This window comes from Epinephelus lanceolatus, chromosome 1 (assembly GCF_041903045.1).
Source record: "Epinephelus lanceolatus isolate andai-2023 chromosome 1, ASM4190304v1, whole genome shotgun sequence".
In the NCBI taxonomy this organism is placed as follows: Eukaryota; Metazoa; Chordata; class Actinopteri; order Perciformes; family Serranidae; genus Epinephelus; species Epinephelus lanceolatus.
This window is the reverse complement of record NC_135734.1, coordinates 6,190,530-6,217,051: the sequence shown is the minus strand read 5'-3', so window position 1 is coordinate 6,217,051 and position 26,522 is coordinate 6,190,530. Positions and strand designations below refer to the sequence as shown.

The window sequence follows — 26,522 nt, the reverse complement described above, 5'->3', positions numbered from 1 at the left end:
AAGTATCGTGATAACATCATGTCATGGGGCTATATTTAACATTTTCACCTCAAAAAATAATTTTCATATTAAATAGTTTGTTGTGGTGTGTTGTCCCAACAGGTCAGCAACCTTACATCAGTTTAAGAACAGCTGTTCTACTTTATTGTTTTTCATTTTTTTAATATAATTACTGCTACCAATGAGATTATGATTTCCTCTTTTTTTTGAAATAAAAAGGAAAATAGAAGACTCTTTATAGTCAGCTACAGTCATGAAAAACCAACCCTCTTTTTATTCCTAAGTAACGTACCGTGCACATTACTCTCCTAGTTGACATGGGTTGATTGCTGACAGTGTCACTGTGGTGCAGCTCAGCTTGACCTCTGTGTGGCAGGTGCCTGACAGGTGCCACATGCTGCCACTGTCACTGATCGCATTTGTTGTCTCTCAGATAGCTCTCCCCTCTTTCAACTGTTTGTAGCTTAGTTGATCTCAAAATGTACTTTGATCCAGTGAGAGCAGGTCACAGTACTCTAGGTTGCTGCTTAGCTAGCTGTAGCTAGTAAGTGATAAGTAGCTAGTAAGTGAGTAAGTGATGTTAGCTAGCTATGGCTAGCTAACATCACTTACTTGTCAGACAGGTTGGGTTGGGATGCCCACGAGAAGGTGCATTGCGATATGGAATCATTGCATTTCTACAGTATGCTGTGTATGGCGCTACTAGCAATTAGGGTGACCAGACGTAAAAAAATTCAGGACAGTCCCAAAATCCAAGCAGTTGTCCCGAATCCCAAATGCTGCCCTAATTGTCCCGAAAATTACACTAGTTATTGCCTGATAAAACATTAAAAACTGATCATGGTGGTTGAGTCGTCCTGTAGCTCCCGCCGGCTGCACATTGGCTGCAGCTGTTCCTACATGAATTATGGGTGTTTTAGTTTTTAAATTGTGTACAGCAGTGGCGATGAAGTAGTAGATGAAGAGAGCACAAGTTGCAGCCACGAGGACAGGGAAAGTGCAGGCAGCCACGAGAAGGAGTGATTTGCACGTTGCAGTGCAGCCTCTTGTTCTAACTGTTCAAACTGTTCTACAAACTGATAGGCCTGTAACGAATGTACCAGGCGTCTTTTATTTTGTTAGCTTTTTTTTTTTTTAAAAATTGACTTTAAAGGAAGAGTGCACTTACATTGATCACATCCATTAAATAAAATGAGTAATTGGAAAAGAGGAAAAGATTGAAAAAATTGTTAAAAATTTAATTAGGGAACTGATCACAGATGTATTGTCTCTGTGTGTATTTACATCTGTTGTTGCTTTAATTTACAGCTATGATTTTAATGAAGCTGACATGTCATGACAGTCAAGGCCTGATGTGCTACAAATCAAAGTTGAGCTGATCTCAACTTTTTCAGTGCTCCCATGACATGATGAAGCATCAGCCAATCGTATGATTATTTAGCTTGGTTAGCTGATGCTATGCTATAGTTATGTGCATTGCCATGCACACATGGATGCAATGGGGCGGTGAAATGTGATGTTGAAATAGGGCTCAGACATTGATCAAAAGCATACATATACATACAGACATATTTTTGACCAAATACAAACTTTAGATGACATTCAGTCCAGGTGCTGTGTAGCAGACACACACAAGCCTGTGACAGTGTAACTACATCAATGAGTGCTTGAGCAATACTTCAGAAGCGACTCAGCGAGGATATAGCTGGTCACTCTGTTGCATTGTCAATCAGTGTGAACACATCAGTAGACTGGAAGTACCTTTTTTAGCAAAAGTCTAATCATAAATGTATCCCTTTACCCTTTATTTGTATCTTGTATATTTGTTGCAATTTAAATATTACTTTATTTTGTTTTTCTTCTTCATTTCTCCCCTTTTCTTGATTGTCTTCTCCCCCCGTGCCGTCCCATTGACAGATAGTTGGTAGAATATCTTGTGACGTCAGACATTAACATTCATTCCATTGAAACATCATTACAACCCAAGTCCTGGGACCTGCAGGGATCGTGCTGATTAAACCAGCCCCCCCCCCCTTTGGAGACGCACAGTGGACTTATGTGGTCACAATGTAATGATATTGTGTAAATATGTTTTACTGTATAAAATACTCATGTGAACATAGAAAAGAATTCCCCAGCAGAACTTCCCCTTTCAAAATTTACATGTGTTATCTTGCCTCAGCAGTGTGACATCATACAGCAAAGACTCCAAGCATCCATTGGCTGATGAAAAAATCAAAATATTCTGCCAAAATAATGCAATATAATATTATTAACCTGCATCTTCTTTGGTTATTGCAGACATTTGAAAACAGTGTTGTGTTTAATGATAACATAAATTAACAGAGGTGATAAAACAGTGACTAGAGGCCAACTTTAACAGTGGAAACCAAATGCAGCCTGATGGGTTTACCTCATGTGTTACTCAGCAGGAGTGATGATCAGCAAAGGGCGCCATAAACGTTTACAGCACAAACTGCCCCTTCTGTTTCGACATTATTGCTGTGTTTTACAGAAACACATTAGACATTGTTTCCACTGGAGTAGTTAAGACCAGTTGTTAATTATCATGTGACTTTCATAGTTTTTAGAATGAGCTTAAGTTACAGTTATCTGCACATTGTTACCTCCGCCAAGGAGGTTATGTTTTCGCTGGTGTTGGTCTGTTTGTCTATTTGTCTGCAAAATAACTCGAAAAGTTCTGAACGGATTTTGATGATGGGTTGAAGGGAAGTGGCTAAAATAATAAAATGGCAGGAAATTAGAGCTGCTTGGCAGAGGTCTGCGCTCTCCAAGTGCTCTAGTTTACTATTCTTATCTTCAGTTTCATACTTGTGGTTTGGGTTTTTTCCTATAACATGTTGACATGCTTTAATAATGATCAAAAAGCACTTCATTTTCCTTATCATGTTTGTGCTGGAACACTTGTGTTCACCTTCTGTCTGAGATGCTCTGTTTTAGCACCTGTCTCCTTAAGCTGCCCCTTCCATAAGTCTGCTCTGATTAGTCAGTGTTTCTGGGTCCTCCACATCTCAATGTCTCTGCCAGGCCCTCAGGAAGTGCACCAGGCTTTGAAGCCAATTTTTGTAGTGGCCAAACTGTATTAACACCATCACGTGATGCCCTGCCACCCAAAAAGACTGTTTGCCATTGACTTACATGGCGAAAGAGATGTCTATAAATAAGTGGATACATTTTTCTGAGTGTCACAACCCCTGTAAAATGACTCGTTTCACTTTTGGGATTTATTTTATCCAATCCAATAACAATTAGAAAGTCTAGAAGAGCTGCATGATTGAATCTTTTCCCCATTCAAGTTAGTGGAGCGCTAAAACGGAAGTAGCTGATTCAGCCGGCAGAAGTCTCTAGTGTGCCTGCTCCGTGGGCTGCACAGTGTGGAAGCAGTGCCCGTCATCTGAGTAATTTTATACTTGGCAGTAGTGTTGCAATTGTAACAGATTTTCATGGTATGATAACGATCTCAGAAAATATTAAGATTTTATGGTATTGTGATATTACAGAATTTTTATTATTGTCAGTCAGAATGACCCTAAAGGAATGACAACAAAAGGGTTATTTTTGGTTGAACAAACATTTTATTACTTTAATTGAAACCTGAAACTATTTTGTTAATGGAAATATGTAGGGCTGACCCAAAAAATTCGAAGCTTCGTTCGATGGCATGGGATTCGATTGTGAAAAAAAAAATTCGAAGCTCCGGCGCTTTTTTTCTGTTTTTTTGGGGGAGGCCTTAAACGCAACACTAACCCCCACCAGTCTGATACTGACAACGAGCGCACTAAGAGCTGGCAGACAAGAGGTCATCAGATGTGTGGTTGCACTTTAAAATAAGCCCCGACAACCCCCAGAAAGCAGAGTGCCAGATTTGCCAAAAGCAATTGGCATATTACAACTCAACAACAAATTTGGGAAATCACTTGAAAAATGTAAGTAGTAATTAAAAAAGAAAAAATCTCCGACAAGAAAATAGAAAGCCTGACGCACAATGGAGACCTGCTATTATCCTGCTTGAACACAGACGACTAAATTCTTTCAACAATGTGACTCAAAATAATGATAAAATAGATTTTATTGATGTAAAATATGCATTTTCCAGTTCCACTGGTCCGCTCTGAGTCTGGTGTCAGAGACACTTCTGATGCTCTGAGTTGCGCATCTGTTTGATTGTGCTGCAGTATGTGCCAAGGGTTTTAATTTAATGTTCAATCAAAAGTTAAACACTACTTATCACCGACAATTAGTGTTTTTTCGTTTGTGAATATTTTTATCTTAATTCTAGTGTTGGAAGAAACTACGTTTTCGCCATAATTTTTTTCTTTTTTTAAAATCCCCCGCATTTTTTTTCCAATCTTCAATTTTTTTTTCTGAAACCAGTATATCACTGCAAACCTACTTGGCTGTTGAACGTATTCGGCTTCATGCGCCACTGAGCAGCATTCATAGTAATGAACAGGGCCCCTGCCCTCAGTGCGGTATTCAGGTCTTTTTATACATCCATGGTCTCTGCACCATCGTTGCAGCTGGAGAATGACTGTAAAGAAGAATCGCGGCACTTTCTAACATGAAAAATCTCAATAAAAAGCTTCTAAACACAATCGTACATGTTCCAGCAGGAATATGATCTGAGAATAGGAAGAAATGAACAACATCAGCAACCAAGGTTACATGTTTCCCTGACAGTAGCATGTAGCTACATGTAGAAGCAGTGTATGTAATGTAACACATGCAGTAGCATGCCAGGAGCAAATGACCATAAAAAGGAATCGGTCAGGAGCCTAGGTAGAAGAGTATTCAGCATGGTCTGCAGCCTGAGGTTTTTGCTCACTGGGCTGACTTTTACATTAGTTTACCTCATTATTTGAAACTTAAGCCACATTTAATATGAACATCCAAAATGGTAATATGATATATATGACAAAAAATGATGAAAAGCACAAGAGGTCCCCTTAAGGATTGGAATGATGAGTTACACTGAGTAGCCTACCTGTTGTTGTTGGATACTTTGTGATCTGTAATAAGTGTTTCTGAAAATCTTTAATGGCCCTGCACACCTCCATAGGTGTTTTGAGTTATTTAGCCTGATTCAACCTCTGCTCAGGTTGAAGGCGGGCTCAGCCATGGTGGAAATTTATGCTTGCATTCAACTTTTTTTCTGCCTTTTATGCTTTTAAAGCAAAAAACATTTTTTTCTTTCGGCCTTTATAGTTTAAGTTTTCAACTTCCACCTTTTAACAGTATTACAGATCAGCTACCAGCTTTTCTAGCAATTTCTTTTAACTCTTAGCTCCTTCATGCACTTAAGTTTCCAGCTGTGCCAGTTTTACAAATCAATTTCCAGATTATTGAGCAGTGCAGTGCAATGCATTTGTGTTTTAAGATTCCTGTATTTTCAGCAATGCTTTGCAATTTTGGCTATCAGCATGCATGCAAAATGCATCTCATGCAGAATGCATGAGATGCATTTTCTTGTTCATATTACCTCTTGGGTTGTGATGAAATGAGAAGATGGGAAACCAGTGTGACTGGCTGCAGTGACAGCACATTGAAAGCTCTCCATCTTTACAAAGCTAATCTCTTGTTTTCTCCTTTCAAATTATTTGATGAATGATTCAGACAGTTCAGCCATGTAGCCATACCAGTCAGAAAAAATTTCAAACTAAAAATGTAATACTTTAAAACTCTAAATCTTCAGATACTCCTGCTGGTTTGTCAAACCAGGATTTATTTATATGATTGTTCCTTCCAAATCCAAATCCCCATCTAGTTGCTTTTTCTATACCATACTGATGATGTCATCAGACCATAGTGACCCTGTCCTCCCCAGGCCCCTATTGATTATACATGTTCAGTCTGCTTCCTATTGATCTTAAACAACAAACTGATTACTATAACGACCCAGTGACCCGATGGCCTGTATAGTAGAAGCCAATCAAATGGCAATGGCCTCATTTAGATCCTATACTCATTAGTGTTACTGCAGGATTGTACAGACAATATTCTCTCTCTAGATTTGATTCGTTAATGTTTGCATTTCAAATCTTTTAATGGAATTTGATGCAGAAATTTAGCATTACTTTCAATCAAAAACATTTTTATAGCTGTAGTGACAGCATTTTCAGGTAACTAAGGTAACAGTTGCCACATGGATTTTACTTGATGGGAAAATCAGATTACAGGTATGGACGGCGAAAAAAATGAGCAGTCCTCTCAGAAAGTGGACCATAATCTTTCTAATGAGTCTCTGCTCGTCCTGTTGGTCTGTTTGCGTTTGTGGAAAATTCTAGAATGCCCTCTTTTTCTTTTCACTTCAGCTTGTATTGAAATTAGCAGTCATGTAGATTTATCAATATTATATTATACATCTTTAATTGCCACTTGGATGGTATTTTAGAACTCTGAATGTGTGGATCATCTATCTCGACATGCAGTTGGCATCCAAAACACACTTACGTGTCCAATTGCTGAGTCCCAAAATTTTTTAGATTGTTTCCGTTTTACAAGCACTCACAACACTGGAGTGCTTACTATAAAGATATATTTTTCTTAACTACATTTGTAGAACTTGGATTCAATGGTATACTCATTCTAAATGTAATGAATTGTCTTTTTGACAAGATGCAAAAAATAATTTTTCTCATCATCAGCAAAACTCAAAAGACTAAAACCTGCAATGTGGTAGTTCCTTGCTAAGACTTTCCAACACCCCTACCCTGTCTATACAGTTGCATGCAAGAGTTCGGGCTCCCCTGGTCCCATTTGGTTTGCTGTGAACAGCTAGTAAAAGTAAAGTATGACCTGTAAAATAAAATATGACCTGATTTCCAAAAGGCGAAAAATTAAATATGACACATTTCTCCAATATTTTAAACAAGATTACCTTTTTATTTCAATTTTTTACATTTTCGAAATAACAAAAAAGGAAAAGGGCCTGAAGCCAAAGTCTGGGCACCCTGCATGGTCAGTACTTGACTCTTTGTCAAGTATCACAGCTTCTAATTGTTTTTTGTAACCAGCTAAGAGTCTTTCAGTTCTTGTTTGGGGGATTTTCACCCATTCTTCCTGCAAAAGGCTTCTAGTTCTGTGAGATTCTTGGGCCATCTTGCATGCACTGCTCTTTTAAGATCTATCCACAGATTTTTAATGATGTTTAGGTCGGGGGGACTGTGAGGGCCATGGCAAAACCTTCAACTTGCACCTCCTGAGGTAGTCCATTGTGGATTTCGAGGTGTGTTTAGGGTCATTGTCCTGTTGTAGAACCCACCCTCTCTTTATCTTCAGCTTTTTTACAGATGGTACAGATGGTGTGTTTCCAGAATTTGCATGAATTTAATTGAATCCATTCTTTCCGCTACCTGTTTAATGTTCCCGGTGCTATTGGCTGCAACACAAGGCCAAAGCATGTTGAGCAGTTGGGGGGTTTGGTGCCTTGCTCAAGGGCACCTTGGCAGTGCCCAGGAGGTGAACTGGCACCTCTCCAGCCACCAGTCCACGCTCCATATTTGGTTCAGACGGGGACTCGAACAGGCGACCCTCCGGTTCCCAACCCAAGTCCCTATGGACTGAGCTACTGCCGCCCCGAGTACCACCTTTGTGTTTAATAGTTTGACATGTGTTTTTGTCATGAAATTCTGCACCCTTTTTTTTTCAAACATACCTTTGCTCATTGCATTCTAAAAAGTTCTATTTGAACTTCATCAGTCCACAGGACTTGTTTCCATAAAGCATCAGGCCTGTTTAGATTTTCCTTTGCAAACTTCTGATGCTAAATTTTGTGGTGAGGAAGCAGGAAAGGTTTTTTTTTCTGATGACTCTCCCATGAAGGTCATATTTGTACAGGTGTCACTGCAAAGAGAAAAGTGCACCACCACTCCAGAGTCTGCTAAATATTTCTGCAGGTCTTTTGCAGTCAAAGTGTGGTTTTGATTTGCCTGTCTGACAGTCCTACAAGCAGCTCTATCAGAAAGTTTTCTTGGTTGCCCAGACCTCATCTTGACCTCCGCAGTTCCTATTAATTGTCATTTCTTATTACTAACTGAGGAAACAGCTACCTGAAAACACTTTCTATCTTCTTATCTATCTATCTTCTCCTGCTTTGTGGGCATCAGTTATTTTAGTTTTCAGACTGCTAGGCAGCTGTTTAGAAGAGCCCATGGCTGCTGATATTTGGGACAAGGTTTCAGGCATCAGAATATTTATAAAGCTTTGAATTTTTCAACAACAATTTTTTAACAATAACTGTGAACAAGTCATAGCCCTAACAAGCTAATTAAGGTCTGAGACCTCAATTGTCTTTCGGTACTTTTGCATACATAAAAACAATGGCGGCCATTTGAGAAAATAATCTCATCCTGATGCTCCATTTAGTAACTGCTTTGAAGCTTTAGATTGTATCACATGATCTTAAATCACAGTGACCATATTTCTTGTAATGAAGGAACATTTCACCCAGTGCAACAGTGTGGCTGTTTGATGGAGGAAGAGGATATTAGGCTTTGATACAAACACAAGAGTAGAGGATCACCAGTCTTAACAATCTTATATTTTTACCTCTTTTGGATGAGTTGAATCTCACTTTATGACTAAATAGAGGTGGCTTAAATAGAAGTGGTTGTGCTTGTGTGACTGGCATTTCATCAAATTTGAAATGTTGAAATCCCATGGAAGAGTTGGTGGCAGTCTTGCAGTCTTGGCTTCCACCGCTGATTGAATGTAGTGGAAACACCACATGGATGTGATGTGCTTTTCTTTCCATAATTTGAAAGAAATGAAAATTAAACAACCATGCCCTGCAGTGAATTAGGCATCGGCCCTGGGGCCTCTGCTGCTGTGCTGCTGCATATCCGATTCATTATCAAGCGTCATCTGAAAGCAAAAGAACAAGTTCATACTGAATCCTTGCTTTACTTGGCATTGAATTTCAGAAAGATTTTTTTTCAGTGCAGCTTTTGGTGCTGCAGGTGGTGTTTTGTCTGACTGCTGTGGCAGATTTAAGCATGAAATACCTTCAGCAAATTGATTGTTGGTGGCCGCAGGCCTCACAACCACACAAACCTGCTGCCTGCTGCTTTCAAATCAGATTGACTGAGAGCACTGTCGTAGTCTTTGACTTTGTGACAGCGCCTCACAGGCATGGCAGGCATATACCAGGCTATTGAACCTGGGGAGAGCGGAAGAGGGAAACCATGAGGCAGTGATGATGTAAGCGAAAGCTACAGCCAGGAGTGTCACTCTTTACACTGATGCCTCCTTCAAACAGGATCAGTACATTCAACCCACATTTAAGCCATTCATATAAGACTGCGGTCACAGGTTAATCTCTTTTCATTACAGATAAAACATCAGTCTGCAACTGTAATTTTGCCAAACCATACAATTACACAAAACTGAATCACATACTGTTTAAGTTTTTGCTTTCCATGCACATACTGTCTGTGTCCTGCCCAAACATTATCTCTTTTTCTGTCTCTCTCAAACATTTTATTTTATTTTCCTGTCTTTTTTTAAACAAGTCATGAAGTTGCTCAAATGTTTAAACCTCACTAACATTAAATTCATTTCCCATTTTGAATGGAGTCAAATTTTTTTCAGTGGCAGCAAGGATGTGGCAAAAGCCAGGTCAGGTGATGTGCATTGACCCATTCAGTGTGGTCTTAACCTGTGTCACTGTGTCAGTCTCAAAGGACTATGAGTGTTACGGGGTTACAAAACCCCTGGATTTTAAACTTTACATAAAACTTTAAATATGGCCGAACAGGAAAGTTTTAGAGCATAATTTTAACCAGTTTTATTTCAAGTTGGGTCTTAGTTTAGATGGCAGTGTCAGACAGTCCACCACTTTGATCCAGACTGAAATACGTTAAAACTTCAATTAATAGCCTGGGTTTTTATTTGCTTCAATTGATGTACTCAACTGGCATATGTATGAGAGAAAGAGAAAGAGGGAGAGGCAGACAGACAAACATAAACATTACGATTCTCATTTTACAGCGTGCTGACACAACATCACTCTTTATTCTCTTAAAACAATAGTCACAACTTGGATAATTTTTTTAACAAAACCCCTTTTGATTCTTTTGAACAGTAGACCCTTACAAACTACAGGGCTATAAATAACTTTTATAGGTTATCGAGGAATGGACACATACTCAGACTATATGACTGCTTCAGTGGTCTTTCTTTCTTTCTTGTTTACCATGCTGGTAAATCTCGATGAATTACAGTCTCATTGGGTGCCTATGGTTTCAGTAAAATGAACTGAACTATTAAATTGCAGAGAATCTAACTGAGCTAACGATGTATGTAACTCTAGTTTAGAATTTATATTTGTATGCACCATCTAAGCATCTAACTATTGTTAGCTTATGTGTGTAGCCAAGAACTTGGTGGGCTATAGAAGGTGCTATAAAAGGGACACTGTGCTTTATTGGGACTCTGCTTTTAAGTTTTATAGTATTTCAACAACTTTTGGATGAATTACCATGAAGTCCCACACACACATTCATGTTCCCCAGAGGAAGAAGCTTGTGGACTTTGGTGATGTCCTGACTTTGCCTCTGGTACCACCATGAGGTTGACATTAGTGGTTTTGAATAAACCGCCTCAACATCTGTTGGATTGATTGTGGTACACACATTCATGTTCCCCTCAGAATGATTTGTAATCTTTTGGTGATCCCTTTAAGTTTTATTTAGCACTATCATCAGGTAAAACATCCAGTGCTTTGGTTCATGACCAGAATACCTGCAAGCCTTTCCCATCAGCCTCACAAACTTAAGTTTAGTCATAATTAGCAAATGTTTGCGGGCAAAGATGCTAAACTAAGATGGTTAACAAGGCAACCACAGTGCCTCAGTATGGCCTCACAGAGCTGCTAGCATGGCTGAAGACTCTTAGTCTTGGTGTAATATTGGCCATCATTTCCATTGGCGAGGGGCAGGTGATTGCGTAAGATTTCAAAAACAGCGCGTGGAAAACAGCAGACGGAGAGCAAGAGAGGTGTGTGTGCGTGTGTGTGCGTGTGCGTGTGTGTGTGTGTGCGCGCGTGCTGTCCTGTGTCAGCTGTGTGCACATCAGGCATTATTGCTGATGTTTTGGGTATGCTGACTTTTCATGTCCTCTTCTAATAAAGTGGTTTAGATAATGTGAATAAATTGTCTTGCCTTGTTAGGCTTCATTGTAATGGTGTCGCTTTGTTTCCAGATTTGTGCAATTACTTTGGTGAATACAAGGTTATCATAATAGATGTAGCAAAAATTACACAAATAAGACCAAAGTTGTAACAAATGTAAATTTGCTATAGAGAAAAGGTAATGACGTCATGGCACATTGCATTCTGGTAAGTAGCAAGCAAATAGCAACAGCTGTGATCCATACGAACTAGTGATACAGTTGGGGTAAGCTTGTTAGAAATTATTGCAGGTTTTGGGTGGCAGTGACAAAGGAGTGCTCTGAATAAGTTATAACTTTCAGAGACGTGCAATAATCCAACTTCACCCGTCTCCTCCCCTCTTATTCTCTCTCTCTCACACAGCAAGCGGCTTTATCATCAGCACTGCTGCGCTCAGGCTTCCCGTGATACCACTTTTGACCAGGAAAATGTATTGAAGTCTGACTTACGTAAATCTGTCTGTTCCAATATAAATATTTCCCTCTGCAAATATATAAACTTAACACTGTGTTCTTATAGCAAGCAAGTGTCTGTCTGTCCACACTGAATATGTTAAATATAGGCCTACTATGAACTTCTGGAACATCATGTTAACAAACCACTGTACCTGTCAGCTGGGCACTCTTATAAACAAACCATGTAGAATATCAGCTGTGGCTCAAGATCATGCTTAAGACGTAACCACTTAAAAGGTTGCTAAGAGTACTTGCAGTCTTTCTACATTGTTACTTTTTTAATAGAAACTACCTGGTTTACAATGTGATATTTACTGGAATTACATACAATACAACAAACAAGAAGTAGGTTGCCAGTGATGGTCAATACAGGTAACTTTCAGCTCTGGTTTGCAGGTTTATGGTTGGGCTTGGGTCACTGATTAATACATATGTTTATGGATCAGGTGAACAGTTATGGCAGTTGATAATGCAGCAGACGTTAAACATTCCACTGTGTTTTAAAGCTGAACAAGATTTGAACTCAACTATATATCTATCTATTAGTATTTGGTATCTACTGTAGCTGTCGTGTCCTAAAGTCCCACAATGCTTTGCTATGTCATGATCATATTATCTATAGCTGCAACCTCTGTGCCAAATTTCAGTCACCTAGGGCAAAAACTGTGGCTGCCAAAGAGTGGGATTTTTATGGCCTGACCCACTAACCAACCAACAAACAGACAGAGCAAACTATAAACGTGCCGGTGGAAGATAATGATAGGCTACAATTATCCATTTAGGAAACGCATTTAAACTCTAACTTTAGTCAATACCTCTGTGCACATTTCACTGACAGTGATTCAAAGAATTAAACCTGAGTACATATAAGGTATATTAAAAAGAAATATGTTCAAAGCTTGTAAAATGAAACAGGATTGAGGTGAATTTAGCATCAGTCTAAATTAATCTAAACACATGATGAGCGGGAGTGTGTGTATAGATAAGAGATAATTAACCCATTTGAAGCTTTCTTTCTTTAAGTAGTGTTTGTCACATCGTAAAAAAAGCACTGGTAATTAAAATAAGCAGATGAGACACAGCTGATGACCCTCTGTGTGTTTCCTCCACAGACTTCAAAAAATCAATCATGGCTAATACGACTTGGGGGAATTGACACACATACCATGTGTTGTTGTCAGATTACGATGATGCGCTTGTACTTTTTTTGCATACCATTAGAAAACATGGTCCTGAAAATGAATGAATTGGCCATAGAGGCAATATGCTGCTTGCTGTGTTCAGTGTAAGAACGCAATTAGACTTAATGACCAAGCTGTCGCAGGAAAGCGTTCATCCTCTGTCTCATTAAGGCTTAGAGACAGACGGCCACTCTCTCATTAGTTCACTGTAAAGTTAAAAGTTTAATCCCTGTGCTTTCTTCCAAAAAAGATTTCTGCTGTTTGAATTCAGTGTCAGATTTGGCCGTGGCTCTGAAGAATTTAACCACAACGCTATTTCAGTTTCAGTTTAACACCAAGGCTGCCTCTCCTGCCTTCTCTTCTGGTGGGATGTGTTGGTATAACCTTTGTTCATTCTGAGGTTGAATGACTAGATGTGGGTTGAGGAATGAAGCAGGATGGCATTAGTCCTGTGCCAACAAGCCTGAGAGGGCAGGGCAGGAGTTGTATTTAGACCCTGTGTATATTTTCCAAGGAACAGAGAGGGAAAAAAATTGAAATTTCTGGTATTTAATTACAGAGCGGCAGCAGCCAAAGGCCCACTGTCAATGGTAGTTTTAAGGCCGACAGCTTAACAACCTCAGGAATGGTGGCACTGTTGGTTTTGGTGACGCTGTGTCATTTCCTCCTGTGAAGAGCAGGGTTTTTTGATGTGTTTGGGATATGTGCATGTTCCAGCTCCACTAAACTGACAAAATTAAAAAGACAGTTAAAAAAAAAAAAAAACATTATGGTACCATATCATATGTTTCAAATTTTGACACCATTGCCAAGTCAAGGGTAAAAGCTCACACTAATTTTAGGACTTTATAATGCCTGGAAGTGGTCTCTTTTTGAAGTCTGTTTTCTCACGAGAATCTTTTTCGGGACAGTTTTAGTTGCTTTGAAGGATGTGTCTCCTGTTTGCAGAAAACATGCCCCCCTGCCTCCTCTGTGCTGTTGCAGTGATAGCTTTCTTTCCTATGTTAATCTGACCTGATTTGAGTTAACTTTGTTCCCTCTCGGTGCTGTCAAAAGGTCCCTGTGTATTTGGGGCTGTGGCAATGTTTGAAAGGACTCTTGGGTGAGATGTCCCTCCGTATAGTGTTTGTGGGGTGGGATGGGGTAGGGGTGGAGGGGTGGATATTTGCCCGCCTTTTTTGGCTGGTGACTCACTGATTTTGGCAAGGGTGAGCGAACACGCCGTGTCACCAGTTGAGTCACTGTACATTTCCTAACAAAGGGAAGCCTGGCTGAAATTGGCACAGTTCCTTTTCATGGCCACAAAGGGAGCCATTAAGGCTCAAATGCATCCGGATTCAAGTCGCCCCCTTAACGTGCAAGAGTGTGCTTGGCTGTTGTTGTGTGAGTGCTCTTACATAAGGTTTCTTCATTTGGCTTGGTGTCAAAAGAGCTGTTGGCAGAAGGACACGGCTTCACTGCCTCTAGTCTCAGAAAGCTGAACGTATCCTGTAATGTTCTTAAAGTAAAGGTGCTTCAGATGCTCTGCTCTCTGTCCTCTGTTTGCTCAACCTGATGAACCATTGTGTGATACAAGTTGACTTAATCCGTGAATAGGAAACAATAGGGGAACAAACATCAGAGCAAAGAGGGCAATCCTTCCTGTTCCTGTCAAGTCAATCCTATCAGCCCATTAATCTTGCTCACAATTTCTTAGAATGGCTTTCAACTTCAAACTTGTCTTCCCACAGCTCAGCTTCAGGTCTTACCTTCACAATTTGAGTCAAAGAGAAAAGGGAACAATACATGACGTAGTTAGTGTCTTGCATCTGAGCCAGCTTCTCACCTGAGGGAGTCTCCGAAAAACAAGATCCATTGCATCCTGGCCAGAGGGCAGAGGTAGGAGCTGTGAGATCAACTGGAAGAGGTCTAGGCAAGGCAAGGCAAGGCAATTTTATTTATATAGCACCATTCATACACAAGGCAATTCAATGTGCTTTACAAGAGAAATACATTAAAAACAATAGATCATTAAAAACAAGAGCTAAAAGCAAGAAAATAAATAGTTAAAAACAGTGCAGAAAATGCATTTAAAAAGCAAACATAAAGCAAAAGCAACAGCAGACAAATATAAAGTAACTATAAGTAAATAGTAATGTTTTAAGCCCTGATTTAAATGAGTTGACAGTTTCAGCCGACCTCAGATATTCTGGAAGTTTGTTCCACAGGTGGGGAGCATAGAAACTAAAGGCTGCTTCACCTTGTTTGGTTTTGATCCTGGGAACACTGAGTAAACCTTTTCCAGCTGATCTGAGGGGTCTGGATGCTTCATAACGTACAAGTATATCAGAGATGTATTTAGGCCCGAGACCATTTAGTGCTTTATAGACAAGTAACAAGATTTTAAAGTCTATCCTTTGACACACAGGAAGCCAGTGCAGTGACTTAAGCACTGGTGTAATGTGCTCCATTCTCTTGGTGTTGGTGAGGACTCTGGCAGCAGCGTTCTGGACGAGCTGCAGTTGTCTGATTGATTTTTTACTCAGGCCTGTGAAGACACCGTTACAATAGTCCAACCTGCTGAAAATGAAAGCATGAACAAGTTTTTCTGTATCTTGTTTAGACAGAAATTCTTTTATTCTTGCTATGGTTTTAAGGTGGTAGTAGGCTGATTTAGTAATTGTCTTAATGTGACTATTGAAATTTAGGTCTGAGTCCAGAACTACACCAAGATTTCTGGCTTGATTTGTAGGTTTTAGTGTCATGGCGTCAAGGTGAGCACTGACTATTGATCTTTGTTCTTTGGGGCCAAAAACAACTATCTCAGTTTTGTCTGTGTTTAGTTGTAGAAAATTCTGGCACATCCATGTATTGATTTCGTTAATGCACTTATTTAGCAGATGTAGGGGACTGTAGTCATCTGGTGACACTGTTATGTAAAGTTGTGTGTCATCTGCATAAGTATGGTAGGAGATGTTATGATATTCCATAATCTGAGCAAGAGGGAGCATATAGATGTTGAACTACATAGTTTAAGTAGTTTAAGTAATAGTTTAAGGCTGCTTTCATTTGGCCTTGTGGCAGTGGAATGATCCTCCATAACTTCAGGACACCTGTGATGAAGGACAAGCATAAGCACAAGAATGATTCAAGTTTGATGCCATTTCTTCTGTCTTTGGGGATTTGGCTCATGCAGCTTGGTTGTTTGAGCTTGGTTATATACAGTGCAGTAGTTTAGTAGAAGTGTAGTAGTAGTGTATTACATGATGTTCAGACCATGGCTGTCACTTTTTTGTAATTTGTGCTTCTGTTCAAACATGAAATAAGTTAGATATTAAGCTTGTAATGATCTTGATCTGAATTCAAAGTTTACTGTGTATTAGCACAACTGGCTGTGAACGCTGTCAGTGCAGTTGTCAGTGCTAGGGGATGGGGGGAAAATTGATACAGCACAGTATCACCATATTTTGCGTGGCAATATTATTTTGATACACAGATGCCAAGTATGGATTTTCTAAATTATGTGAATTATTAATATAGCACTTAAGTCAAACTTTTGGTTGTCAGCTAGAGCAATAAAATCAATAGCTTTTTAGTCCACTAGATACATGTTGCTGCATTAAAAATAATTTATGAGAGATGAAAAGAGAGAAATCTTTATCTTATTAGATGAAAACACATGTTGACAAAGTTTTTCCTTAATTTGCGGTTGAAAAACAGTAATATAGCGCAATATGTGTTATTGCAATACTCAGCATATCACAAAACATTTAGAATGGTAGTAATGTTGTATCTTGACCTAAGTATCGTGATTATATCCTATTAGGTAGCCTCTGGTGAGTCCCACCCGTAGTTGGCACCTTATTGGCCGATTGAGAATGCTGAATCTGCAGCTTAGCCCGTCGGAGGGAGAAATCACCCGATTGGCTGTTCAGCTTAAGTGAATCAGTACACTAAATGAGAAACAAATGAGAAAAGCAAACAAATGACTGTAGTCAAGAGGGCACACACAGAAGGCTCTTGTCATTTTTCATCTTCACCTCATATGAGCATTCCAATAAATGAATATTATCCTAACGACATGGCTATCTGAAATGAAGCAACTAAAGACCAAACAGTGAGCGAGAGTGGTGTAAGAATGGTAGGCAAAACAACAGTTTGTATATTCTTAGTCCTAGGTCTTCTAGGTTCCCCTCATTAACAACAAATACACATTACCGCCCCCTGTTGGTATGGAGAGTTACTTCCTTTCATGCAGGTGCAGAATGTACACGCTAGCTGGCCATTGGCTTTACTCTCTGTGGTTTGTTTAAGTGCAATTTGATGGCCCAGACATAGGCCACGTGAGGCAACAGTCAGCCTTCATCACGGCCGGGTCGTATCACCAGTGTTAATTTTAACCGCTATTTTAGATTTAGTCTTAGTCTTGGGATGAAAATGCCTTTTACTTTTAGTCACATTTTACCAATTTTTATCCTTCATAATTTTAATTTAGTTTTAGCCTGCAAAAATTAAAAATGTTTTCGTCAATGAAAATTCATGACATTGTCATCAATTTTTAGTCTTAATGTTTTCTGTGTGTTTTTTTTTCTTCAATCTAATCCAGTTAGGTTAATTCATGTATCAGAAATTAGAATCAGTGTGACAGTGTGTATAAAAATTTCATTTAAACAACTTTTTCTACAACTACAAATAATTTCTACACATAAACTGTCATTTCTCCAGCAATTTTTGACAGGTTTAAGGGGTGATTAATGAGGACACACTTTCTGATCATCATTTGAAAAAAAAAATCAACATCTCTCTATTTATGCTCTCAAAAACTTTGACACCACAAATAATGAGACAACTAGGATTTGTACACAGGTTCATTGTAAACTCTAACTTATCCATCTCACTGTTGAGAAGCAGAAAAATAACTTAAATAAAGGCTGAATTGTTTCTTAATCTGCAACATTTTAGTCTGGAGGTTCAGACTTGTGTCCTCTCACAGAGTTGGTGATTGAAACTAAACTTTCATTTCTGTCAGAGAAAACTTACTTACAGCACAGCTACTCTCACAGACAACTGAGCCTCCTACCTGCCTGTCAAACACCATCAACCCATAAACCTTCTCGAGTACGTACTGAGTTGAGTCCTGTGGAGATCAGCTGTGAAATCTGGCGGGTGGTGGCTGCTAGCTCTGCTGCCGTTCAGCGGCTAATGAGCAGAGCTAACTGCAAACAGCCACCACTGCATCTAACAAACTCCACAAATTCAGTTCCACCATCCACAGTCAGACACACATGGCTGATTATTTACTGCTGAATTACAGCTCACAACTTGCACCAATGGCTGACGCTGCTTCAGTGTGTTTTTTGCTGGCTAGCAAAACATCCTGTTGCAGGCTATTCACTGGAGTTTGCCAGCCTGTTGTTCATTTGAAGACATTTGTAAGCACGGCCATTCATTGCTCTCAATGTCTGTCCACGGCTAACATTTTCGTCACATCTTGTCTCGTCAGCGAAAATTAAACATAGATTTTGTCTTAGTTTTTATTATCAAGATCTATTTTTAGCTTGTCATCGTCTGGTTTTTGTCATGGAAGGAAGGTCATTGATGTCAATGAAATTAACACTGCATTTTACCTTAAATTGCTAAATAAATCAAAAGGTTGGAACAGGGTTAAGTTGTTAGCTTGTTACTTGTGAGGCAGCAGAAGTGCTGTAATTGAATGAAACTGTATCAATTCAGCACTCACATTTAGTATTATTTTTTCTATGATAACTAATGTAGTATTCATCAAAGTAATTGATATTTTAAACTTGTTCATAAGTGTATTTGATTTGAGTAATTAAGAAGAACCAAAAAGTGATAGTTCCCTTTTTTAAAAATATGTTTTAAACCTGCATACCTTTATACCTGCATAAACCCTCCACTACACCACTGCCCTTTGGACTTCTGTTGTTGTGAATGAAACTCCAACTGGAAAGAGTAAAGGAATGCTAGTTCTTACACACTTAAGGGATAGACATTCCCTCACGACATCAGTCATAATTACACGTCTTTCACTGCTTTTTAAATTTTGATGATCTCCTAACCATTCCTGGCCATAGCTTTAGGCATGTTTCCACCGCAGGAACTTCGGGGTAATTTTACGGAGCCAGGGCCGTTGGTGCGTGTCTCCACCGCAGGAACCACCCCCGAAGGACAGAGTTCCGGAACTTTTACAGGGGCTAAACAAGTCCCTGCCTCGGAGTAGGTACTCAGAACGGCCCCGAAAGACTCCTGGCTGGGGCTTGGGGATTACTTGGTGCTGATTGGATATACTCAAGGAGGAATGTGACGACAACAGAAAGCAACAAAATAGCCGGCGTTTTTAAAACTCAGCAGACGAGGGTTAGCTCGTTCATATAGCTTCCGCCGCCATGTAAAAAAAACCCTCACTAAATGGTCTGTGAAAAAAATATTTTTTCCAGTGGATATCTTAGTTACAACATGATTGAGCTAGCAAAGCAGTTTTGTGTTGCTATGCGTGGTATGTATTCAGTTTTGGGAAATCACGATGTCTAGAAAGCATCAGCTGACAGGGACAGCTAAAGCAGCGGCAAAGCTAACATCAGGACGTCATCTGTTAAAAGCCTCCCGTTGTCGGATACGACATGAAACTACTCCAGTTAGCTCAATCATGTTGTAACTAAGACATCCACTGGAAAAAATATTTTTTTCACGGACCATTTAGTGAGTTATTACAGACACCGCTATCGGCTAACGGCGTCCCTACGTTGCCCCGGTCAAAATGGTCGCGCAACGATTACGTCACATCCAGAGCCCGTAACTTTACAGGAACCTTCCTCGTACTCAGCTCTCTCAGTGGAGACACGGCGGTTGAGAGGGCAGAGTGAGAGGACGTTCCTGTAGTAGTTCCTGCCCCCCAAATAGTACCAGGAACTTCTTCAGTGGAAACGGGCCTTTTGAGTATGTATTATGAAAGTGCTGCAGAGAGGCCATGTGTCACGTTGTGCCAGACTCGACTCTTGGTGGCAGCCATTTGTCTGGTTTTCAAAAGGTGCTCTTGCCTCGCAGTGTTAGGCAAGGTCTTTGTTGTTGTACTGAACAATAGTTGCCTTGTACGAAGAACAGAGACCCTCACCTGCATAGCATGAATTAATGAGACATGGCGGGTGTTGCAAATGGTTTAATCTCACTCTGTGGAAGGGGATTTTTCAGCCACTGAGTCCTGCTATCATCATCTGTTTCCATATTATGGTTCCTCAAAGACCGTTTGTGTTGTACTTTATGTCATGCTCTTGGCTTTTAGGGAAGAAAGCTGTAAAAATGCTCTATGTGGAATTTCTAACTGCTTGTCCTCCTCTAGGTTTGGACACATCCTCATGGGAGCCATGGAAAGATTGGAAATGGCAGGAAAAGAGCACTAAACTTCTACAGGTAGGGGATTGAAATTTCTTGCCAAAGAAATGGAAGCTTGAACTCATTTTTATTCTCATATAGTCATTGTAAAGTTGATTTTTCTGTCTGGCCATTGCTGATGCTGTACGCCAAACTAGCCAGATGTGTCCAGAGGATGATCACTTGAGCTTTTTTAGCTATTTCCTGCAATTCATCTGAATTACACAATGGCTGATGGGATTTGTTTCCTCCTTCCACGGTGTCAAGTCCACTTCCCCCAAAACCGCATCCCACCACACTCAGCAGCTATTTAAAGTGTCAGCGGCTGCTCACAATTACTCCTCCCTCATGCCAAACCAGAAGCTCAGGCCATGCAAACGGAGGCCTCCCCGCTGCGACTTTTATCTGTTTGTTTTCATATTTCCTTTCCCTCAGTCAGCCCTCCCCTCATGTGCTCCTACTGTTTTTGCCTTAGCCAAGATTATTGTGTTTTTCCTCCTGCTGACCTTGGTTACATAAACTAAGGCCTGAACCCTCTTCCTTGATTCTCCTCCCTGTCCAAGTCCTCCTCCTCCCTGTCCCACCGCTTTGCCCGGCTCCTATCCTCTGGGCGCTCCCACAAAGCCCAGTGTTTTGATTACATTGTGAAATTGGAGCCAGGACTATTTATTCCCAGCCTGGGGTAGTGTGGAGGACCTGGTTGGAGGATAAGCCAGAGAGGGGGAAGCCAGGAAGCTTTTGTGGTTGAGTCAGGCGGATGGTGTTGGTGGGTGAACTGTTTATGTCTTCTCATAACCTCTCTTTGTGAGCATGCAGTCCAGCCAGCTGTTTCAAATAAGCAGAACGCCCAGGGTCGCATCTCACAGTCAGCAGTTTCTGCACATAACCCAAACCCCATCATTCAGCTCGGGCCATGACAGGGTGGCCGAGTGCTCTGAGACAACATCCAACTGTCCTTCAGCTGGAGGACTGAGGCTCAGGCCCTTTTTGGGGCGCATACACCTCACTGAAGTGTCAAGAGACTGACACTAAACCGTCGCGGTTTAGGAGTAGACTCACAAGTCAGTCTTTAGACGCTTTGCTTAACTAAAGACTGATGACTTTCTCCCTGATTTTGTGTTTAGATGGGCGGATACAATTTCAGAGTTTAAAAAAACTCCCTACGTTGTAGAACCAATAGTAAATCTGCAGGGCGGTCCTTCGGTGGCTCGCTGAACTCTTGTGCTTGTAAACATAGTCCGACTAGAAACACGTGTAGCGGTACAAAATGGCTCAGCCGTGCTCACAGAAAACGCTGATAAAGTTAGTGGATGTTTGTCGCGTTTGCGGCGACACATTGTCGCCAACTAAAAGAAACAAACATAATCTTTTAAGTTTTCAAGTTTATTTACTTTATTAATCCCCTGAGGGGAAATTCAATATTTTCACTCTTGCTTGTCAATTACACACAGGTCTGAAAGACACACACATGCACAAACAGGACCTATACATGCACAAAGTGGAGAGATCTCAGAGTGACAAGGCCATGACTCATCCGTCCGGCCGGACTATAGAGGGAATCGCCTTGTAAACAACAAGGCGATTCCCACAAATAGATTTTCTACCTTTGGAGCTGGACCATTCATTAGGAGTGTATTGGAATATATATACTGTTTGGTTGTTCATTGCATCACACTCTGAGTACAGAGTGTAGTCTGGGCACAGATGGAGCAGCAGAATGGCAGATGCAGTGAAAGTGAAACTTCTGACCTTGTGCATTGCACAAGGTCAAAAGTTTGTTTTCACTGGCTTCTGCAGCAGCTGCTCCTCTCATCCAGCTATCTGATCTGATCAGCTCTGATTGGATCAGCTGATCAGTTATCAACCCGCATTCACTGACCCACTAAAACCTCTGATTTTAAAGAGGGGACACAGAATGATACAAAGGGACACAAAAAAATCTCCCAAAAACAAAACAAACAAAAGCGCAAGTTGTTTACAACCTCCACGTCAGTTCCTGCCACACATTGTTTCTAATTCTATGGGAAACCCTGGATCCCTAAATGTAAATGATATTGAGATTTCAATCCACATACAATAACTATGTTGGCAGAAAAAGGTATTTCTGTCCAACTGTTCCAAATTAGTGGGGTAGCAGCCATTAGCCAGTTTGCAAGGTAAGCTACTAGCAAGAAAAGAAGAAAGAGAAAAGAAGATGCAAGAAAGCTCATGGATATTCAAGACACTTGTGGATGGAGTAAAGACAAGTGTCTGCTTTCGATTTGGTCTGACAGAAGTATACAAGGGAAACTTGGCAATTCATATCATAACTGAGCCAATGATGAAGCAACAGACGAAGCAGATGGTAGAGAACAGCTACAAATGTTCACTTCTTCAAGCTGAACAGAGCATCAGATCTCAGTCGGTTCTCAGTTTGGACACTTGATACTCACAGTAATACCAAGTGTAAATGTAATCGGGTTAAATCATATCTAGATACAATCTGGCTACGAGGCGCATTTTGATGCACGGTGTATAGTGGTCTAAGACTGTACCATTTCCTCTCAGATTGCTTTAACTAACTCCTGTTTTACTGGCACTCTTGTTACTAGAATTTCATGGACATATTTAGTTACTTAACTTCTCAGAGGTCATCATTTAGTCACCCTCAGTCCATGTTAACTCTGCTTGTTTTCAGCACCTAAACATGTGATTTGAATGCAAACACTTAACAGTGGGACACAGGGACACACATTTCCCTTCTGTGTTACAGTAGAACAGCTGTGCTTTTTCACTTTGTCTGCAGACATACATGTAACCCCCCAACCCCCCCCCCCCCCCCTTGCAGTAGCTCAACTCTATGTCACCTCTCTGTTTTTAATCATCTGATCAGTACACACACACGTACACAGTATCACAGTATTGTTGTAACAGAAACACACCTCATTTGCTTCAGCAGGTCATACACTTGACCTTGTGTGAAATGCAAAAGCATTCAAATATACAAGCCCTCACGCTTGCCTACACACACACACACACACACACACACACACACACACACACACGCACACACATTTCCATACTTGATTTTGAGTCAGGTTAGTTTGGGTGAAGTTCATTCATGCCTGTTGCGGTCATCTTTACTGAATTACTGGTTCACTGTTGTTCTCATAAAGTAAAATCAAGACATGCAGAGACATGTGCACACACATAGCTAACGCCAACCGGAGATGAGCAGCCAAGCATTAGATTACAGGGAAATGATCAACCAGGGTAGACAGGAAACACTGCAGGAGAGTGAAGTGTGTTTGGACAAGTGTGTGTGTGTGTGTGTGTGTGTGTGTGTATGTGTGTGTTTCCTGGCGTGTGTGTTTTCGTACCACGGAGAGTCTCATACCAAAAACAACCAGAGCATGTAATGGTGTCATTTTAAAATACATGCTTGGGTTCAATAGAAAACATAGTATGTCATCAACAATTTAGCCACCTCCACACACAGAGTGAAAGATAGATTACAGTGTTATTGTCAGAGTCCCTGAAACCAACTCTGATTTGATTGAGGAAAAGGAAACACAAAATAGGGTTTAGCTTCATCCAGGCATGATATATTTTGGTTTTATTTGCAGTCTGGTTGCAAACCAGGGTCCATTATTTTAACTGTGCAGTGTCTGTCAGACTGAGGCACATGGCTGTTCTCAGTCAGAAGCTTTAAGTCAGAGAAGTTTCAGTTCTGATACCCAGCTGATTTTGCTGAGCATTAACATATTTTTCTACATTTTCATGTAGCACAGTGAGTTCTTCTGTAATGCATTTGGCACAAATGTCCACTTGGACAATTTTTCAAAGATCAAAGCCACTGTGACCTTGCAACTGTCTCATTCTTGGAAACACAATATCTCAAGAAGGCCTCAAGGGATATTCTTTAAATATGGCACAAACATCCACTTGGACTTGACTATGAACTGATTCTATTTTGGTGGTCAAAGATCAAGGTCACTTAGACTTAAAGCCATAGTGCGTAACTTCTGTCGCCTCCCAGCAGATAATGCGTTATTACAACTAATAAGCCGGCGGCACTTCCATGTACACAGAGTAACACTTGCCACACACCGTGTACACAGAGTAACACTGGCCAGTTGCCACACACCATGTAAACAGAGCAACACTCGCTACACACCATGTACACAGAGTAACACCAGTTGCCACACACCGTGTACACAGAGTAACACTCGCTTCACACCGTGTACACAACGCTACACAACGTGGCGAACACCAGGCTACTAACATTACATTACGTTCATAGCACCATTTCCAAGAAAATAATAAAGTACTAGGTCCAGTACATGTAACAGCAACACATACTACTCATAATATAATTATAAACCAAGTCACTTACTTATCCAACAGCAGCAAGGCAACATCTGTGTCTGCCCTCAGCCCAATTTCTTCCTTCAGGGCTCTCCACCGAGGAAAAGCGACGCAAATACAAATCCTTGTTTGCCTTCTCCGTCGGTCACTTTCCTTCTTTGCTAATAGACCTTCAGCCGAACGTCCAGGCTTTTTCTTTGTGGTAGGATCCACTTCTGAACCGTGTCTCGGCCGCTTCTCCGCCATGTTGCTTTCACTTTCTACCTGCGCTCTACCTCTTGCTGTGACACTCTCCGCTCGTCCTCCCCCTCCCTTCTTGTTGTGAGGAAGCATTTCCTGTGCGCCAGCGTGGGAATATCGCCGGTCTACACGCATGCTAAAAATGATATATATTGAAAAATACCGCGAGATGTTAGAGGAGCCGATCGGCTGATCAGCATTGTGTCATCTCCTCTAGTAGTGGCTTGGGTGAAACGGACATTTACGGACCTGTAGAAGTTACGCACTATAGCTCTAATATTTGTCTAATTTTTGTGAATGCATTATCAGGAATTCTTAAAATTGAACACAAACTTCCACTTCTACTCAACGATGGTTTGATTTTGGTAGTAAAGATCAAAATCACTTTGAACTCACAAAATGTGTTTTTGGCCATAACTCACAAATGGATATGCTAATTATCAATTTCACACAAATGTCTAATAGGATAAAATAATGAAGTGATGACATTTTATATCCAAACGGTCAAAGGTCAACTTCACTGTGACATCATAATGTTCTACAAACACTTTTCTGGCCATTATTCAGGCTCATATCTCAGGAAAAGAAGGGGAGACATTTGATCAGATACTGAATTGGTGACACTAATCTTTGGTGGCCACCTTGGAACTGTGATTGTATAGATCTTCTGTGCTCCTGGCATGAAGATGTGTATATAGCATCTGTGTTTTAGAATTGTAGCTTCTTTGCAGAAACATCTATAACCTATTTGAAACATTGCCAACTGTCATAGCTGTCATGTGAGTTTAGACAGACTTTCATGTAAACTGTAACTTCAACTGCAGCTGGCTCACTGGGGCATACAAAGCGAGGTGGTAATTCTAGTTTCTGCTAAATTTTTAAGAAAATTTAGCAGAAAATGAATCATGTCCAAATCCTCTTTCCTTTTTTCCTTCTTCCTATAGCGTTTACATTTTTGCACCACAATCTCCCCGTTACCCCTCTCCAGTAATCTGTTGTAGACTATACCAAGCCCATCCACCAGCACACAGTCTGTATGTCACTTATTTCACCAAATGATTTGAATCCTGATTCAAAAGCTCTACACAGCATTCCCACACATGCAGTTCTGATTGTAACAAAGGCATGAGTAAGCAGCTGTTGGTGTGTGGTGTGCTATGGCTCTTCAGTCTGCATCATTACCATGTGTTATAAAACATCTGCTGCAGGTCTCTCTGAACCAGTGGTCTGGTCTGCCCTGTACACAACTCAGCTAGGAGGGGGCTACAGATTAGTGTGCTTTTAAGCGTATCAGACATCTTAACTAACATTAGGGGGTTTCATAAAGACTCTGGAGTGATACCAAATAAACCTGCTTAAATGAGCCCATACTGTGTCCACAGATTAACTGAAGTCACAGGCCTCATCAGAGGAATCTGTATGACTACTGGGCCACGGCCTTCTGAAATACTGCTTGGTATGTTTGGCCTTGAGGTTTGGCCTGTCACTTTCTGTTCCCTCTGTTTGGTTCTAGAGGTAAACTGATTAATTGGTTATCCTGATTCATCAGCCTCCACCAGTTACTTAGGAACATACATCACTGACCAGAGCTAAAGAGGACAGGGCCAGGGTAAATCGAGCAAAAAGGAGCTTGATCAGTTGATAGAGCTCCAGAGAAAGCAGGTCCCTTCTGCTGTGCAAGTGTGTCTTAAGCCCCTTTCCCACCGGACAAAAGAAAAACACAAACACCCACTAACACCTGGC

The 26,522-nt window shown here is 40.6% G+C and overlaps 1 protein-coding gene across 1 annotated transcript in view; it reads left to right on the top strand.

Moving 5' to 3' along the window:
- Nucleotides 1-26,522, top strand: part of plxnb1b (plexin b1b) — a 160,370-nt gene that overhangs the window by 5,773 nt on the left and 128,075 nt on the right. The window contains exon 2 of the mRNA XM_033626645.2: nucleotides 20,161-20,231. The gene's annotated coding sequence lies outside the window, so the exon portion shown is untranslated. The remainder of the gene's footprint in view (nucleotides 1-20,160; nucleotides 20,232-26,522) is intronic.